The sequence below is a fragment of the Callospermophilus lateralis genome, chromosome 11 (assembly GCF_048772815.1).
Source record: "Callospermophilus lateralis isolate mCalLat2 chromosome 11, mCalLat2.hap1, whole genome shotgun sequence".
Classification (NCBI taxonomy): domain Eukaryota; kingdom Metazoa; phylum Chordata; class Mammalia; order Rodentia; family Sciuridae; genus Callospermophilus; species Callospermophilus lateralis.
The window spans coordinates 117,101,261-117,106,820 of record NC_135315.1 but is presented as its reverse complement, the minus strand read 5'-3'; the positions used below and the strand labels follow the sequence as shown (position 1 = coordinate 117,106,820).

At 34.2% G+C, this 5,560-nt stretch overlaps 1 pseudogene; it reads left to right on the top strand.

The window, feature by feature from the left end:
- Nucleotides 1-384: 384 nt before the first annotated feature.
- Nucleotides 385-1,038, top strand: LOC143409947 (tropomyosin-like; annotated as a pseudogene).
- The last annotated feature ends 4,522 nt before the right edge of the window (nt 1,039-5,560 follow it).

Below are 5,560 nucleotides of genomic sequence, written 5' to 3'. Positions count from 1 at the left end.
CTCAAATAGTTCTCATCATATGATTTTTATTTACAAATCTGAGAATTACAAAGCAGAAACAATATCATTTTAATATTTTATAATTCAAAAGTGTTACTCTGTCACTGTTAAAATTTATTTAAGTGTCCATAAAGATAATTATGATTTAATCATACTGAACAAATAGTTGTTTTAAATACAATTTCCACCCAGAAAACTTTGGAAGTTATCTTTTAAAGCATGTAGAATTGAAGATGTTAAATGCCTTTTACTTCTAAGGATTGATAGTATGTCTAAAATTCTATATGAATCATACAATTTATAATTTAACAGTAGAAAAAAATTGGCTGCCAAGCTGAGTGGAGGAGGTAGAAGGCAGATATCAAAAAGTGACAAGATGGCACCATGGCAGGGATGACCACGGTAGAGAAGGTGAGGCACAAGATCCAGGTTCTGCAGCAGCAAGTTGATGATGCTGAGGAGATGGAGAAAGGCTGGCCAGGAAAAGGCTGAGGCTGAGGTAGCCTCCTTTAACTGGAGGAAGAGGAGTTGGACCTTGCCCAAGAGTGCCTAGCTACTGCCCCGAAGTGAGAGAGGTATGAAAGTTATTGAAAATCAGGCCCTGAACTATGAAGTAAAGATGGAACCCAGGAAATCCAACTCTAAGAACCTAAGCACATTGCAGATGAAGTGGATAGGAAGTACGAAGAGGGGGCTTGTAAGTTAATGATTATTGAAGAAGATTTGGAATGGCAGAAGAATCAGGTGAGCTTGCAGAGTCTCCTTTCCAAGAGGTGGATGAGCAGATCAGAATGATGTGTCTGAGGGCTACTAAAGAAAAGTATTCTTAAAAACCAAGATGGACATGAGGAAGAAATAAAGATTCTTACTGATAAGCTCAGGGAGGCAGAGAACACTGCTGAGTTTGCTGAGAGTTCTGTTGCCCAAGTAGAAAAGACAATTGATGATTTGAAAGATAAACTGATATTCACAAAATATTAGCAAGTTTGTACAGAAATGATACTGAACCAGACTCTGCTTGAACTCAATAAGATGTAGACCTCCCCAGGCCTGGCCCGGGGCTGCTTCACATGCTCTGCCTGTGGGGCCAGCCAGACCAAAGCTGACCTTGAAATTGAGGGCTGATCTTCAACTGGAAGGCTGCTTTCTCCTTGACATCCCCTGTACTCCCACACCCTTGTCTTTTCCCCCAAACTGTCTTTGCCTCTTCCCATAAATGCCAGCTGGGCTACAGGCTGAACACCTTTGGAAGTAACATTTAAGGGAATGTGAGCACAACATGAAGTGTCTTTAAATCAAATTCTGATGTACATATTTTGTAATTACTTTATGTTTTTAGAGTAACCATAAACATTCCAAATAATTCCACAGCTCTAAGGAGCAATCTAATTCCGTTCTCACTTTTGGAAGGTAACTTCCCAGTCTAATTCATATTGCCTTCTCCACAGAGAAGAAATACAGGAATGGGGCTACCCTACTGAGAGACAAATAAAGTGTAGAGAAATATTCCACTATCTAATTCCTCTGTACAAAGTACCAGCCAAACCAGAAAGGTGATTCCAAGAGGAGTTTGCCAAAAAATAAAACCATGGTATTCTACTATTCAAGATTTTTTTTTTAGTATCTTTAGATAACGTTATTCTTTTTATTCTTTTTCATTGTTACCAAATAAAGATGACATACTTCTGTGACATTTTGTTTTTGTGGTGCTGGGGATTAAATCCAGGGCCTTTTTCAGGTTGGGCAAGTGCTCTCCTTGTGATATTTGTGCATGGGGCACCTGGGCATTCAGCAGGAACCAGTGTTTCTTTTTGTGCCAGCATAGGCTCTGTGGAGTTTTGTCCTGAAAGCTGAGCACTGAACTCTTATAAGCTCTTTGTCTCCCATATAAGATAATAAACAAACAGTTTGATTGGATATTCTTCTACTATAGAGTTGCAAAAGCGTCACCCATAACTGAGTTACAACACAGTCAGGAGAGATTTACCACTGAGTTGGCATGCATGCTAAGTGTGACACGTTGCCTTTTCTTTGTTCTGGAAGAGCCTCTAACATTCTACCACTGAGCCATAGCCTCAGTCTGAGACGAAATTTTTCTTCCTTCTCTATCCACTTCCCCATTGTTCACAGAATAGATTGTGGGCCCCTTAACCTTGAGGTGACCTCTCTTGCCTTCTTGCAAAAAAGATGTTTTTTCCACTGACTTAGCAATAAAACTGGTGTTTTGCCACTGCAGGCCAGGGGAGGTCTACTGATCTCATTCATCATCCCATCAGGTTTCTCTGAAGCTGCTATCTCTAGAAGTGCCATCTCATTGTGCTTTGTGTCAGTCAGTGCTAGAGAAAGCTTATGTACAAAACTCTTTAAATTTTATGATGTTTGGAAACTTTGCTTCTTTGGGATTCAGATACCTTTGTATCAGTCAGTGCTAGAGAAAGCTTATGTACAAAACTCTTTAAATTTTATGATGTTTGGAAACTTTGCTTCTTTGGGATTCAGGTACCTGGCTACCCTATCTGTCTTTGAGAGTCCTACAGTCTGGGCTGGCATTTTGCTGATCTTTCAAAGTTTCTTTCCCAACCCAAGTCTCCACTTTTAGGTGAGCTTTCTGTGAAGTCTGTTAAATCTATATCCTGCAATTTATTCGCTTAAAATATACTTTCCTTTTTTGTGGTTTCTTTGGGGCCAATTGAGAGAATAAAAGAACAACAGTGCAACTATTTTGATTTTGAATATTGACAAGAATCTTTTTGAAATAAAAACCATTACCTCAAAAAAAGAAAAGAAAAAAATTCTGTAGAGTAAAAGATAAACATGTAAATGGAAAGAGTTGCCTTTTAGGTTGTAGCAATGTATAATAATTTATAAAACATACACAATTTTACTTTTTTCCTCTCTCCCTCCAAGTTGATGTATGTTTTCTAGTTGGTTGATTTTTAAAATAATGAGAGAAATTTAAGAATAATTTTTACATTATTCTTTTTAATTCCTGCTATTATAAAATATGAGACCATATAAAGAATGTAACAATTTGCCATTAAAACTAAAATAAAACAAAAAATTGTTATGAAGAAAATATTTATAATAAATGATTATATTATGTACAAAAATAAGTGTATTGTTTAAAGTTTCCTTTTTTATATTTAAAATGTGATGAGCAAATAGCATCTATAATAAGAGAAAATCTCTGTGCATGGTCAAAGTTTCCTATTATCTTTCTCATATATAATTAATGTATGCAAATTGATGAATTTAGACCCATGCAAATACCTAGACACTTTCACCAAAATCCAGACAGTAAACCTATCCAGCACTTTCAATAGTTGCCTTGTGTAATTTTGCTTTTTTTTCCATATATCATAAGAATTCTTAACATAGTATTTATTCTTTATCCAATTTAAATTCCAGATATCTGCTTTGTAATGTAGTGGCTGTTCATAGCAAAAAGGTATTTTTTTAATTGGATTAAATACTTCAAAGAGACTCTCAAGACCAAAGTATTATTAAATGTCAATATTTTTTTAAGTTTCTCTTTCTTAACTTTTGACCAATCCATATTTTATTGATAAGAAGCCAATGAACTATGAATCCCAAAAAGGAAATTAAGCCATATGTGTTGGTGTCTAATTGTATAATTATTTCAGAAGAGAATAATCCACTACTGTAAGCTGTTTAAGTAAGTAAAACCAGATTTTCCACCATATATAATTCCAGTATAGTTACACATACTTTCAAACCCTTTTACATCTAAAGAACTTTTTTATGTCATAAAGATACTGGAATTAAAAATTTTGATGCTGCCTGGTTATTTATTCATTAATTATATATATAGGGGTAGAAATTTCTAATGTTTTAATATGTCAGCATTGATTGGCTTGTAATGACCCTTGATTTTGTTATTTGGCTAAAATACCCTAAAGTACATTAATTTATTTTGAGCTTATGCACACTTTGTTTCTCATATTTGTAGTTGGAATATCAATGTTCAAGGTTATTAAAATCCATGGTTATTAAAATTTTATGATTATTAAAATTCAAATTTAATATTTATTATTTACCTCTCAATCCAAATGGATTTTCAATTTCCAAAATCATTTTTATGTCTAGAGATATCTGTTCTCTTCTCTGTGAAAGATAGGATATTGGAATAAGATTCAGGAGATCTTAACTAGAGCCTTAATATTTCACTAATTTTTGAAATATTTCAGATTTTCACCACTGAATAAATCTTATAAATCAAGATCCTTTCTAACACTGAGTCTAGGGCATACCCAGAAAAATTCTCAAGAGGTATTTTGTTGTTTGTTTGTGGTCCCCTATTACATATATTTTGATGCTGTTTGGTAATTTTAGTCGATTAACCATGAAATAAATTATGTATTAATATATATTTATGGAATTTAATTGACCTACACTTTGTTGATTCTGTGTATAACATGTAATAAAGTAAGTTAAATTCATACATAATTTTTTTCAATTGAAATTGATTGAAAAGATTATAAAACACATTTGTTCTGGTTCTTCCCTCCATCTTTTTTGTTACCAATATTAATTTTACATATATTCCAATAATTTCTAAATTTATGTAACCACTGCTTCACTTTTTTACTCCAAACTCAAATATCTCCACTTGGAAATACATTTTAATTAACTCATATTAATTGTACATATTAAAAGAAGTCAGTGTGACATTTGTACATGCTTACAATGTACATTGATTATATCCCGAGTCCTTCATCAACCACACAATCACTGCTTCATCTTTCTCTATTCTTCATTCAGAGCAACAATTTTTAGTTTCTATATATTGCTGCAGGCCAGCTACAACAAAATAACTGGGGGCGGTGGGGGTGGTGATGAACAACTTGTGTATGTTGATACAGCAGGAGTGGGAGCCATTTATTGTAAGACAACAGAGGTATTTATACATTCCACACAGCTTATCTTAATTAGCATAAACTAGATACAGCAGTCAACCAATTAGAAATCTCCACACTTAATGGCTCGCTGGAGTTACTTCACAAACCATTCCCTCTGGCATTTTGCCAGGTGCCATCCAGACTTGTTTATAGACTCTAACATTTCTCTGGCAAAATGCCAGGTGCCATCCTGACTTGTTTACAGACTCTAACAATATATGAGAAAGAGCATGTGGTACGTGCCTCACTGTATGCAGCTGATTTCACTTAAGATAGTGTTCTCTGATTCCATCCATTTTGCAGCAAATGACAGGATTTCATTGTTTTTTATGGCTAGTGCTCCCATTTTGTATATATTAAGAACTCAAGAATTTAATAATAAATATAATTGAAAGACTAGGAAATCAATTGAATCTAAACTGCATTTTTGCTTTTCTTATTAAACCTACTTTATCTTGAAGCCTTCCCACATTCAGCATCCTTATTCTTTGTTTCTCTAGCAAAAAAAACTGGTAAATTGCCTTTTAACTTTTTAATCATACATACAATATAAACACGTCTAGAAATATCATGGGTCCTTGTTTATTACAAATAATCACATCATGCAACCTTGTTCGCTACTACCCAGGCTATGCAGCTCC